At 40.7% G+C, this 13,707-nt stretch overlaps 1 long non-coding RNA gene across 1 annotated transcript; it reads right to left on the bottom strand.

The window, feature by feature from the left end:
- Positions 1 to 529: 529 nt before the first annotated feature.
- On the bottom strand, positions 530 to 12,986 carry LOC115465220. The gene is made up of 3 exons (XR_003941364.1): positions 12,907 to 12,986; positions 9,375 to 9,380; positions 530 to 540 (listed from the first exon to the last, which is right to left on the bottom strand). It is a non-coding gene; the product is annotated as an uncharacterized LOC115465220 (long non-coding RNA).
- Between the last annotated feature and the right edge of the window lie 721 nt (positions 12,987 to 13,707).

Raw genomic sequence — 13,707 nt, 5'->3', positions numbered from 1 at the left:
TATGCGTGTAGAATGCACATCAAATTAGAATTACCGCCCAGCTATTGCATGCCCCGGGGTGGTAATTTTAATTTTTACGCGCATCTGATATGCATGGCAGAAAATATCTTTTATTTTCTAAATGGCGCTAACTGGGTGGTAATTTGCAGTGTACGCGCTGATGATTACCACCCGGTTAATGTGTGAGACCTTACCGCTAAGTTAATGGGTGGCTGTAAGGTTTCAGGCCCAAAATGGACGTGCACCAATTTTTATTTTGCTGCATGTCCATTTTTGGCCCCCCCCCAAAAAGGCTTTTTTTTGCAGGCACACTGAAAAATGGACTTGCAAGCATCCAATACATGCACCTACACCAGCACAGGCCATTTTTCAGTGCGCCTTAGTAAAAGGGTCCCTATATGTTCCATTTTTGCTTATACCCTATGCTGTCTATTAAAATGTTTTATTGTGTATTGCATTAACATTGTAATGTAGTATATCATACTTTGTATTGCTGTTTGAATATTTTTACTGCTGTAACTGTCTGTTGCTTATGTTTGACTTATTCTTGCTGTACACCACCTTGAGTGAATCCCTTCAAAAAGGCGGCAAATAAATCCTAATAAATAAATCTATTCTCTAGTCGTTATATACATTTAGGACTAGATTCTGTAAATGGCACCCAAATTTGGGTGCTAAAAAAAATGCTCACTGAGCCCTATTCTATAAATGCTGCTGTGAGTTGGGCGCCCTTTATAGAATAGCACCTGTGCCCAACTTTTGGGTGCGAGGATTTGCATCAGCGGAAACCTGGTATAAATCCTCATGTGTACATTAGGTGCAGAACCCCTGAATTCTATAACACTGTGCATATCTTTAGTGAACACCCCATCCCATCCATGCCACACCTCCTTTTCAATTGTACGCTGAAAGACTTACACAGACATGTTTATAGAATAGTGCTTAGCACATAAATCCAAATTGTTGCCAATTAATGCTAATAATTGATTAGCACCCAATTATTGGCGCTAATTGGCTTGCTATGCTATTAAATTATGCATGCAAATTGGGCACATGCATGCGATCTTGAGCACCATATATAGAATTCGGGGATTAGGGTGTTGGAAATGCATTTTAGTTACTGTGAAAAGTTGAGAGACCAAACAATGAAAATGTTAGGGTTATAGTACTGAAACAAAATTAATGCCTGAAGACTAGTATTTGAACTAAGCCTCAATCATTTCTTCAGCATTGTCAGAGAAGAGAAGCAAACAGGACTTTCTTTGTATCATGCTATGTTGAAAATGAATGATATTCTAAGCTATTCTGTTTCATCATTCTTCCAGAAACATGGTTACAGCAGCATACCAAGGACGGGGCAGTGAGGGCGGTTCGCCCTGGGTGCACGCTGCAGGAGGAGTGCAAGGAGCAGCCGCATGGCTGTTGGCTCTGCTGGTTCAATGCTCCCTCTGATGTTACTTCCTGTTCTGGGGCAGAGGGAGCAGGGAACCGGCAGAGCCGTGTGACTGCTTTCAGCACCCCAGGAGGTAAGAAAGTGGCGTTCCTAGGGGGGGCCGACACCCGGGGTGGATCACCGATGCGCCCCCCCCCCCCCCCGGGTGCAGCGCCCCACCCTGGTGCAGCGCGACCCCCCCACCCCGGCGAAAGAACCTCCCCGGGTACACGCCGCTGGGGGGGTGCTGCACACCGGTCAGTTTCGTTCGTTTCCATGCTCCCTCTGCCCCGGAACAGGTTACTTCCTGAACATTATAGGGTCAGCTGTATAAGAGGAGTGGGGAAGAGGTGTGTGATTAGCCGCACACTGCATCTATATACACTGGCCTTGTGTATAGTATGTAAATCACTTTGATTGTAACCACAGAAAGGTGGTATATCATATCCCATCCCATTTCCCTTTCACCAAGCAACGACACAGAGATCCCTTTCTTGGTCGGTGACTCCTAACGTGGAACCTTGCATTAGGTAGCTATAGTTCGGGTTCCTCTTTCCCACATGCATCACTTTGCACTTGTTCACATTAAACATCATCTGCCATTTAGACGTCTAGTCTCCCAGTCTCGTAAGGTCCTCTTGTAATTTTTCACAATCCTGTCACAATTTAACAACTTTAAATAACTTTGTGTTGTCAACAAATTACTCCCATCTCTAGATCATTTATAAATATTGAGAATACTGACTATTTAACCCTACTTTCTGTTTTCTATCCTATAACCAGTTTTTAATCCACAAAAGGACATTACCTCCTATACCATGACTCTCCAATTTCTTCTGGAGTCTTTCATGAGGTACTTTGTGAAACACGTTTTGAAAATCCAGATACACAATATCAACTGGCTCGACTTTATCCACATGTCTGTTCACCCCTTCAAAGAAATGTAATAGATTGGTGAGGCAAGATTTCCCTACACTAAATCCATGTTGACTCTGTCTCATTAATCCATGCTTTTGAATATGATCTGTAATTTTGTTCTTTATAATAGTCTCTACCATTTTGCCCGGCAACGACGTCAGGCTCACTGGTCTATAATTTCCTAGATCCCATCTGGAACCTTTTTAAAATATCGATGTTACATGGGCTAGCCTCCATTCTTCCAGTACCACATTCGATTTTAAAGATAAATTACATATTACTAACCAGTTCATTTTTCAATTCTATCAGTACTCTGGGATGAATACCATCTGGTCCAGGAGATTTGCTACTTTTCAATTTGTCAAACTGCCCCATTACATCCTCTAGGTTTATAGAGATTTCATTCAGTTTCTCCGACTCGTCAGCTTTGAATACCATTTCTGGTACTGGTATCTCTCCCACATCTTTCTTGGTGAAGAACGAAGCAAAGAATTCATTTAATCTCTCCGCTATGGCTTGTCTTCCCTGATTGCCCCTTTTACCCCTCGGTCATCTAGCGGTCCAACCAATTCTTTTGCTGGCTTCTTGTTTTTAATATACCTAAAAAAATGTTTACTAGCAGGTGAATTTTCGAAAGAGAAGGACACCCATCTTCCGACACAAATTGGGAGATGGGCGTCCTTCTCTCAGGGTTGTCCAAATCAGCATAATGGAAAGCCAATTTTGGCCTTCCGCAACTGCTTTCCATTACGGGGACGACCAAAATTCACAGGGGCGTGTCAGCACCGTACCGAAGGCGGGACTGGGGCGTGATTTAGAGATGGGCTTCCTCTGCCAATAATGGAAAAAAGAAGTGCATCCCTGACAAACATTTGGCCAACTTTACTTGGTCCATTTTTTTTCACGACCAAGCCTTGAAAAGGTACCCGAACTGACCAGATGACCACCGGAGGGAATCGGGGATGACCTCACCTTACTCCTCCCAGTGGCCACCAACCCCCTCCCACCCCCAAAAAAATTTAAAAACATTTTTTGCCAGCCTCTTTGCCAGCCTCAAATGTCATACCCAGCTCCATCACAGCAGTATGCAGGTCCCTGGAACAGTTTTTAGTGGGTGCAGGTACTGGAAGATCAACAGTATCCTCGCCTCATCAAAGAGCTTCTTCAGGATTTGAATTCAACAATCTGTATGCTCTTAAAAAAAGTTGGAAAGTTCGTGTTTGTTGGGAATATTAACATTTGGATTTGTCGTTTGGAAACGATTCTTGTTTGGCAGCAGCAGCTCAAAAATCTTCAGATTGACCAAGTAAGTTGAATTGTATATATCTGCATTATAGCAAAATGCAGAAATTAGATTTCAGATTTTGAATTCCACTGTTAGGAATAAACGTAGCATGAAAAACCACACAAAGGCCTTTAAGAAAATAATACTAGTAATTCAAAGACCCAACACAGGCTGTGTTTTGGCATCACAATGCCTGCATCAGAGGACACATGAAGAAAAACAGAATATCAGTGATGCCGTTAGCACACATTCCAAATTAAACTGGTTTGAGTCAACACAAAGTGCTTCAGGGCTGCAGTTGCCAAAATGTGCGCCATTTTGGCAACTGCAGCTTTGAAGCACCATCTAACCGGTATTCAAAGCTAGGCTAAAAGCCTACTTTTTTGAGGCTGCTTTTAACTCCTAACTCCTGTTTACCTGTTCAGTACCTAATATCTGTAAGTAATTCCCTTATTCCTTTTTTGTCCTGCTTGTATATCTTGATTAGATTGTAAGTTCTGTCAAGCAGATACTGTCTCTTATATATTTAGCGTACAGTGCTGTGTCTTACATATTTAATGTACAGCGCTGAGTATGCATAGTAGCATTGGACCCAACACCAAGGAGGCATGTTGATTTGATTTCCTCATTAGCACTGAGGGACGTCTATGCTTGGCATCGAGCGAAGGCCAAGAAGCACAAGCATCGCTCCCCTTCAACACATGGTGCCGGAAACTTGGGGGCATCGAAGAATTCGGTACCTGAGGAGCGTCGGCGCCAGGAGGAGCAATCCCCTTCTGTTGAAGAACTGCCTTCTCGCCAGTCTCCTGGTAGCTGGGTCCAAGTTTCTGCTATGGCACCAACAACTCTGCAAGCTGTCTTCGAACCGGCGCACCAGTCTTTACTGATGTCAGCCCTCGAACGGATATGGGCCATGCTCCAAGAAAACTTGGCGGAGCTTCTTCAGATGCAGAGTCCATCAGCACCAGGAGTGCTTGCACCAGCTGTGACTCTACCTTCCTGTTTCAGGCCTCTCAGCCTGTGGTGCAGTCACCACATGTCTATCTTGTGCTCAAATAAGACATATGGTGTCCATTCCTTTGTCCTTTCCCTCTGTTTTCCCTTCCTTTCTGCCTTCTTCCTGAGGTATTTCACGTTGCAAAGCTAAATGTTCGTTCTTTGCACTCTAACTTTACATTTGGTTTATGACTATCTGAGCTGTGAGTGTCCTGACATACTTTTGTCTTGAAGAAACTTTGTTGACGCCAGGGGAGGAGGCCTATCAATGCTGTCCTATTGGTTATAGTTTTCTTTCCTCTCATTGCTCTTATAGAGTAGATTTTATAAATATACAATTTCCAAATGTACAAGAAAATAGACTCACTGGAAAAATATAATATACAAATACCTATTATCTCATAGGAAGTCCAACAAGCCCACATCAAGGGAAGGTGATTTTACCATTTCAAATTGAAGAAAAAAAAAGGAAAAAGTTTGTTTATACTAAACAAACAAATCAGGCATAAATTAGGTTATTATACTCAATTGAAACCCTAAAATATCTATTTCTTATTAATTTTCAAAAATTGCTCTAATTGCAAAGGATCTCAAAAAACAAACTCTTTACCTTGATAAGACAAAATATATTTGCATGAAAATTTCAGGAAAAAGGTAACTCCTAGTGCAAGAACTTTCAGCTTTAAAGCCAAAAAAGCTTTTTGCCTGAGTTGAGTTGCACATGAAACATGTCAGGAACTATTTTTTCACGGAGAGAGTGGTGGATGCTTGGAATGCTCTCCCGCGGGAGGTGGTGGAGAGGAAAACGGTAACGGAATTCAAACATGCATGGGATAAACATAAAGGAATCCTGTTCAGAAGAAATGGATCCTCAGGAGCTTAGCCGAGAATGGGTGGCAGAGCTGATGGTGGGAGGCGGGGATAGTGCTGGGCAGACTTATACGGTCTGTGCCAGAGCCGGTGGTGGGAGGCGGGGATAGTGCTGGGCAGACTTATACGGTCTGTGCCAGAGCCGGTGGTGGGAGTCGGGGCTGGTGGTTGAGAGGCGTGGATAGTGCTGGACAGACTTGTACGGTCTGTGCCCTGAAAATGACAGTTACAAATCAAGGTAAGATATACACAAAAACTAGCACATATGAGTTTGTCTTGTTGGGCAGACTGGATGGACCGTGCAGGTCTTTTTCTGCCGTCATCTACTATGCTACTATGTTACTTCAGGCAGGCGGACCCAGGCACATCCTCCCCATACCTGTTACACTTGTGGTGGTAAACATTGAGCCCTCCAAACCCCCCCCCCCAAAACCCACTGTACCCACATGTAGGTGCCCCCCTTCACCCCTTAGGGCTATGGTAGTGTTGTACAATTGTGGGGAGTGGGTTTTGGGGGAGTTGGGGGGCTCAGCACCGAAGGTAAGGGAGCTATGCACCTGGGAGCAATTTGTGAAGTCCACTGCAGTGCCCCCTAGGGTGCCCGGTTGGTGTCCTGGCATGTGAGGGGGACCAGTGCACTATGAATGTTGGCTCCTCCCACGACCAAATAGCTTGGATTTGGTCATTTTTGAGATGGGCGTCCTCGGTTTCCATTATTGCCGAAAACCGTGGACGACCATCTAAAAAATTATCTAAGGACGACCATCTCTAAGGTCGACCTAAATTTCATGATTTGGGCGTCCCTGAACGCATTATCGAAATGAGAAATGGACGCCCATCTTATTTCGATGATACGGGTTGCCCTGCTCCTTTATGGGGCTGTCCTGCAAGGATGCCCTCATGACAACTTGGGCGCCCCGTTCGATTTTGCCCCTCCACGTGTTTTTGCTTCCAACGCAATCTTTTCTTTCAAAGTCCCTCTTTGCCTTCCTTATCAGCGCTTTGCATTTGACTTGACATTCCTTATGCTGTTTCTTATTATTTTCAGTCGGTTCCTTCTTCCTTTTTCTGAAGGATTTTCTTTTAGCTCTAATAGCTTCCTTCACCTCACTTTTTAACCATGCCGGCTGTCGTTTGGTCTTCCTCCCTCCTTTTTTAATACACGGAATATATTTGGACTGGGCTTCCAGGATAGTATTTTTGACCCTCACAGCCACTCCTCTAAGATTATTTTTTTACTGTTCTCATTTTTCATAGTATACTTACTCCAAAGCTAATATCAAATCTAATCATATTATGATCACTTATCACGCGGCCTGGCCTCATCACCATTACCTCCTGCACCAGATCATGCATTCCACTAAGGACTAGGTCTAGAATTTTCCCTTCTCTTGTAGGTTCCTGTACCAGCTGCTCCATAAAGCAGTCCTTGATTTCGTCAAGGAATTTTACCTCCCTAGCATGCCCTGATGTTACATTACCCAGTCAATATCAGGGTAATTGAAATCACCCATTATTATCGTGTTGCTCAGTTTGTTAGCTTCCCTAATTTCCAATAATATTTCTACATCTGTTTCTTCATCCTGGCCAGGTGGACGGTAGTACATTCCTATCACTATCCTTTTCCCCTTTACACATGGAATTTCAATCCATAGGGATTCCAAGATGTGTTTTGTTTCCTGCAGAATTTTCAATCTATTTGACTCAAGGTCCTCCTTAACATACAATGCTACCCCCTTCACCAATTCGATCCATCCTATCACTACAATAAAATTTGTACCCCGGTATGACAGTGTCCCACTGGTTATCCTCCTTCCACCAGGTCTCAGAGATGCCTACTGTATCTAATTTTTCATTTAGTGCAATATATTCTAACTCTCCCATCTTATTTCTTAGGCTTCTGGCATTCGCATATAGACATTTCAAACTATGTTTGTTGTTCCTATTTGCAACATGCTCATTACTTGACAGTATTAATTTGTAATCTTTTGTCTGATTTTTATTTAAGGACACCTGATCTACCATGGTCTCTTTTGCAACCTCACTATCGGAAGACATGAAATGAAATTTCCATTGTTGTTGGAATGGAATATGTTGCATGTTTGAATGGAAGTTATTTTTAGAGCCAATTTATGTAAGTTTACTTAAGGGGCCCAAGGGAATAGTGTTGTGTGTTTAAACTAGCTGTACATGTGCCAAATACAAATGGATAATCAGAGACCATTCAATCTTTGTCAGCTTTCTGCAGTATTCAATCTTTTCTTAGGAAAATGTAGGGCTATTTTCTTTATTGTTACAATGTGTAATTGTCATTAGAAAGAAAAAAATAAATGCAGAGAGATGTCAGTTCTGTCAATGAAGTGATTATACTTACTGTACTGTATTTGCCTTATATGTTATCAATGTTATAAAAAGAGCATGAGAAAATATAAATTCATAGTACAAACAACCTTAAAATATGTTTTATGGAATAAATAGCAATGACCATGTGATTACATTTAAAATTAAAGTACAGAATGGGTGGAGATTAGGAGAAAAAAAGGATACTGCATTTCCAGAAAGCTGCTGTAGGCAGTTACCTTAATAGGGGCCCTGTTTACTAAGTTGCGCTAGCGTTTTTAGCGCATGTTAATGCTAGAGACACCCATAGGAATATATGGGTGTCTCTAGCGTTGACGTGTTAATTTTTAGCGTGCATTAAAAACACTAGCATGCCTAAAGCACAGCTTAGTAAACAGAACCCTATATGTCTTAACTATTAAGATAAAGGACATTTATAAGTTACAGGGTTAAAGATGAAAAGAAATCTTTATGAAGACAGATGTCAACTTCAGTGTAAGAATGGAAGACTGTTTATAAAGGGAAGGACCATGTGATCCAAAACAAAGTAAGGGTCCCTTTTACTGAAAATGTGTTAAGAAATGGGCTTAGCATGTTTTAACACAGGACTTTTCTGAGTGCTAAGTCCATTTTTAACGTGGCCTTAAACTAGGGCAGTGGTTCCCAAACCTGGTCCTGGAGGCACCCCAGCCAGTCAGGTATTTAGGATACACTATAACCAAAAAACTGATGGGGTGTGGAAGTACTAATGTACTAGAAAACTCATACAAAAATTTCCACTACAAAAAAATGACTTCAATGGTCAACACACACTTGATAGTGTGTGCCGTGCAGGAAGGAAAAAGGCCTCAAAGAGCTCCAAGATAATAATGTCTTTGTATCGCTCCATGATGTGTCCACATCTTGAGTATTGCGTTCAGTTCTGGTCGCCGTATCTCAAAAAAGATATAGTGGAATTAGAAAAGGTTCAAAGAAGAGCGACCAAAATGATAAAGGGAATGGAACTCCTCTCGTATGAGGAAAGGCTAAAGAGGTTAGGGATTTTCAGCTTGGAAAAGAGACAGATGAGGGGAGATATGACTAAAGTCTACAAAACCTGAGTGGTGTAGAACGAGTAGAAGTAAATCAATTTTTTACTCGTTCCAAAAGTACAAAGACTAGGGGACACTCGAGGAAGTTACATTGAACTGCTTTTAAAACAAATAGGAGGAAATATTTTTTCACTCAAGAAATAGTTAAGCTCTGGAACTCTTTGCCGGAGGATGTGGTAACCACAGTTAGCGTATCCGGGTTTAAAAAAGACTTAGACAAATTCCTAGAGGAAAAGTCCATAGGCTGCTATTGAGACAGACATGGGAAGTAACTGCTTGCCCTGGGTTTTGTAGTATGGAGTGTTGTAGTATGAGTTTCTGCCAAGTACTTGTGACCTGGCTTGGCCACTGTTTGGAAAACAGGATACTGGGCTAGATGGACCATTGGTCTGACCCATTATATGTCAACTCTTATGTTTTTATGTAACTTTAGGTGTGCGACTTACACCTCATAGAAGCTGGTGTATTTCCCACGCCCATTACGTGTCAATGGTTATTTCTTTTGTATACTTACGAGGATATGCTACATTAGGACATGACAAGGTTCCTATATTTTTTTGTCTCCAGCTGTTACGCTGGACAAGTTTACATTGGACTTTTGATATCAAATGAGCCCTGATGCAGCCTCTGTGCTCCAAAACACGGCCGTGTCGGGTCATAGATGTACAAGATTGATCTATGCTGTGGAATAAAAGGATTTGTCCTGTTTTTGAAAGCTCTTGGTACTTTTTTGTGTTTGACTTTATTTTCTAACACCATGCGTAACTTCTTAGACTACCCCAACCCACCCATGTTCCTTTTCAAATGCATGCAATAACAGTTGGGCATAGTTATTAGAGGATCATACAAATTCTTTATCCACACATAACCCCTAATTAGTGCCAATTAAGTGCCTAATAGCATTAATTGATAGCACCAATTAAGGTAATTAATTTGCTTGCCGATCTTGGATCGGATTACATATTCCAGTGCCCAACTCTGGACGATGGATATAGAATCTAGGAGTAAGGCACATTAACTTTCATCCTGCAGTAACTGCAATCAACAGATAACATGAAAGGAGGCAGGGAACAGGCAGGGCCTGTGCTTTACGGTTAACGTGGATGCTTTTACCATGTGCTATCTGCTAATGCAGCAGGTAACACAACAATTAATAAGGACACCTCAAGGGGCATAATTATTGCATAGTAGAAAACTTTACTCTGAGATAACTGAATTGCAGCCCTCCCAAAAATACTGGGAACAGCCCCAACAATTATCATAGAGATTTTGCAAGTTGGCTCTCTACTACTACTACTACTTATCACTTCTATAGCACTACAAGGCATACACAGCGCTGTACACCATACATGAAAAGACAGCCCCTGCTCAAAGAGCTCACAATCTAAATAGGACAGGCAAACAGACAGAACAACTAAGAGGTGGGGATAAAAGGGTACAGGGCAAGTGAGTAGTGGTTAGGAGTCAAAAGCAGCGTTAAAGAGTAAGCTTTTAGCCTGGATTTGAAAACGGCCAAAGACAAGGCTAGACGTACAGGCTCGGGAAGGCTATTCCAGGCATGCGGTGGCTGTTACCCATTTTGATTCCTTCGTAGATACAAGCAGGATACAAATGCCATAATAGTATAGTATAACATGCAACGGCTTTTGCAGTTAATATGTATTAGGTACAAAACCATAACACATCTTAGTAAATACTCCCCAAAGTGCTGCAAGGCCATTTAAATTTGATTTAGGATGTATTTTCCACAATTTCAAAAGCTATTCAATACCATCTATCATAACTTTTTCCACTCCCGTAGTTTTAGTGTGACAGACCATACTTTATGGAATGCTTTCCCCTCTGTTTTATGACTGAAGGAGTCCTTTGCAAGGTTTAAATCTGGCTTTAAAATGTTTTATTTCAGGGTGCATATCCTTCATAGCCTATTGCCTTTGTGTTCAATAGTGACATGGAAATTAAGGTCCAATCCTTAATGACTAAACAATGGGAAATTGAAAAATATTTCCATTATATATTCTGATCAAAACTTACACAAAAAAAAGAACATGTCATTTTGTTTAACTTCTATTGTTTTAATCATGCTTAATTGAACATTGGACCATGAAGCAAAATGAAAATGAAACAAAATATAATGGAAATAAACAGAAAATGAAGCCAAAAATGAAAATAAAAGTTTTCCTATGTGCACCCCTACTGCTTGCAGCCCTTATGGACCAAGGTTGTGCATTTCTGAATTAGAATATTCCAAAGTAGGTTTTAAAAGACTTATTGCAACATTCAGTGCAGGAAATTTAGCATGGGCACCTTTAACTTATGTCTGGCTTCTGCTTAGAAAAAGTTAGACAGTATTTCCAAAGGGGAAACTGTTGGAAAATAAGTGATATGACAGAATAAAGAAAAAAAAAAAGATTCTTCTAGCAAGCCAATATGTTTTAAATATGTCAAATCAATCATTATGGCAGCTGTACACCTGCAAGAGAGCTATTACTGAACTTATGCCAGCCTACAATGGAAGTACATCAATTTTGTTTTGAAGGCTACCTGCTGGAAATGCTTACAAATTGTGTATATATTTGGGTGCATAGGTATACAAGTGCATGTTGGGAGGGGGGGCATTAATTGAATGTTTATGGAAGCTTTATTTCCCTAACCTTTCTCCAAATACTTCTTTTTGAATTGTGTTGAATATATTTCAGTTACAAATCTGCTTTTACTGTAGTTAGCTTTTAGAAGAGCCAAATATTTTTTTCTCTATTTGATCTCCGGTTACTAAAATGAGTTCGGATTAATTGAGCTACATCTGATTTATTAAACATGTAGTTTCAGGCATCTGAACATCATTTTTTTTAAACCCAAAAGAAAGAACTGAGCAAAACATTGGTTCTGCCTAGAGATGAAAAGCATTCTGTGCTAAAACATTTTAACAGATCATGTCTAGAAAGTCTACTGGGATGTCATGTTTTGGAAAAAGCAAAAATATAGCAAGAAAAGAAATGTGCAAAATAGAGAAGGCATATTGTGAAATATTTAGGATCTAAACGTTAAGGGGGTCTTTTACTAAAGATTAGCTTGAGTTATCTGCAGCAGGGCCAATTTTAGTTTAAAAAAAAAAACAACCCTAAATGCATCTGAATAGGGCTTAAATGAAGTCTTATTTTTCTCACATTTATATGTAGTAATTAATTATGCTTTGCTAAGGCTGTTAATGGCATTCATATATCCAGTGTTGCCCCGTCTTGCCCCATCCTTGGCCACCTTTAAATCTAGACTGAAAGCCCACCTCTTTAACATTGCTTTTGACTCGTAACCACTTGTAACCACTCGCCTCCACCTACCCTCCTCTCTTCCTTCCCGTTCACATTAATTGATTTGATTTGCTTACTTTATTTATTTTTTGTCTATTAGATTGTAAGCTCTTTGAGCAGGGACTATCTTTCTTCTATGTTTGTGCAGCGCTGCGTATGCCTTGTAGCGCTACAGAAATGCTAAATAGTAGTAGTAGTAGTAGTAGCAGTGTGGGCTTGGGGTCAGTGAGTGTTTGGGGGGGGGGGGAGATACAGAGGAAGTGATGGGTGGCTGAGAGGGGCTGATGGGGGCTAGTGGGGGTGGGCAAGGAGCTGAGACATAGAGAAGACATGTCAGGGAATGTAAGGGTGACAAGATTCAGACTAGGGCAAACAGACAAATGATAAAATAGCACTCAGCAACTCTCCACTTTCTATCAAATGATCACTTCCAACTTTCCACTCTCCAACTTCACAAATGGGTCTAAAGACAACTTTGCTCTTCCTCTAGCTGCTTTTAAAGTGGGTCTAATTGCTAACATTTTTCTTCCTGCCACTAAGAAGTTGTTTTGCTATCCGTTATGGGCTGGAGACTTTCATTCTGTAAGACCATCCGTGTCACGCCCACAAAACGCCCCCTCTGGGATCATCCTGATCTATATGTATTAGCGCTTTGAACCTGTTTACACTTTAGCTGTTTTTCAGTGAGAAATACGTTCATCTGCCTTAAATGCTACTTTTTAGACGTTTTTCTCTTTTGAAAATGACAATAACACCAGTAGAGAGCAGATAGTTAAGGCTTGGGATTAATACAGTATAAATGGGAATCAGTCGTGTCCTCTACTTTTTTTTTGGTGTGGCAAAAGATCTAATAATAAATACATTGCTACAAAGATGATGAGCAAATATACATGAAAATATGAGGAACTGACCCAAAGTGCTTTTGTTCTCCTATTGTCTTTCCGTCATATTCACAGGGTTTTTCAGGCAGGTCTTTAAATGCAAAGTTCTTTCAGGAAATGAGCTACCAGCAGATGTTGCCACTTGATTATGCTACACAGATCAAGGACTGCCTCTTATTTATATCTGTATATTGCTGTCTAGTAGCATTAGCAAACTAATAATACAGAGCAGCAATGCTCCATGATCTGTGTTTGGCTTGTTGGGGTAGCTCTTCCACTATACCTCCAACATAATACGCAGAAAATATGGAATGAGTATTCTCCAGTTTATTGCTAATTCTATGTACTACCCCCACTACTTTATCATTTTAATATAGACCTGACTTTTTCAACTGATTTATTTTCTCCATCTTTCTTGCTTGGCAGAAGCTTTAATTCTTTTACCATGGAATGGAGTTAATATAATTTGTTCTCCATAAAATATGTAGAACTAGTTGAAGACGGTAAAAAGCAAAATGTTTCCTGTACTTTTCCCTAATTAATTTTCCAGATTTTTAAAATAGTTCTAAATAGTTTTTTTTTTATA

The sequence above is a fragment of the Microcaecilia unicolor genome, chromosome 3 (genome assembly GCF_901765095.1).
Source record: "Microcaecilia unicolor chromosome 3, aMicUni1.1, whole genome shotgun sequence".
Classification (NCBI taxonomy): domain Eukaryota; kingdom Metazoa; phylum Chordata; class Amphibia; order Gymnophiona; family Siphonopidae; genus Microcaecilia; species Microcaecilia unicolor.
This window is presented reverse-complemented; position numbering and strand designations above follow the sequence as displayed.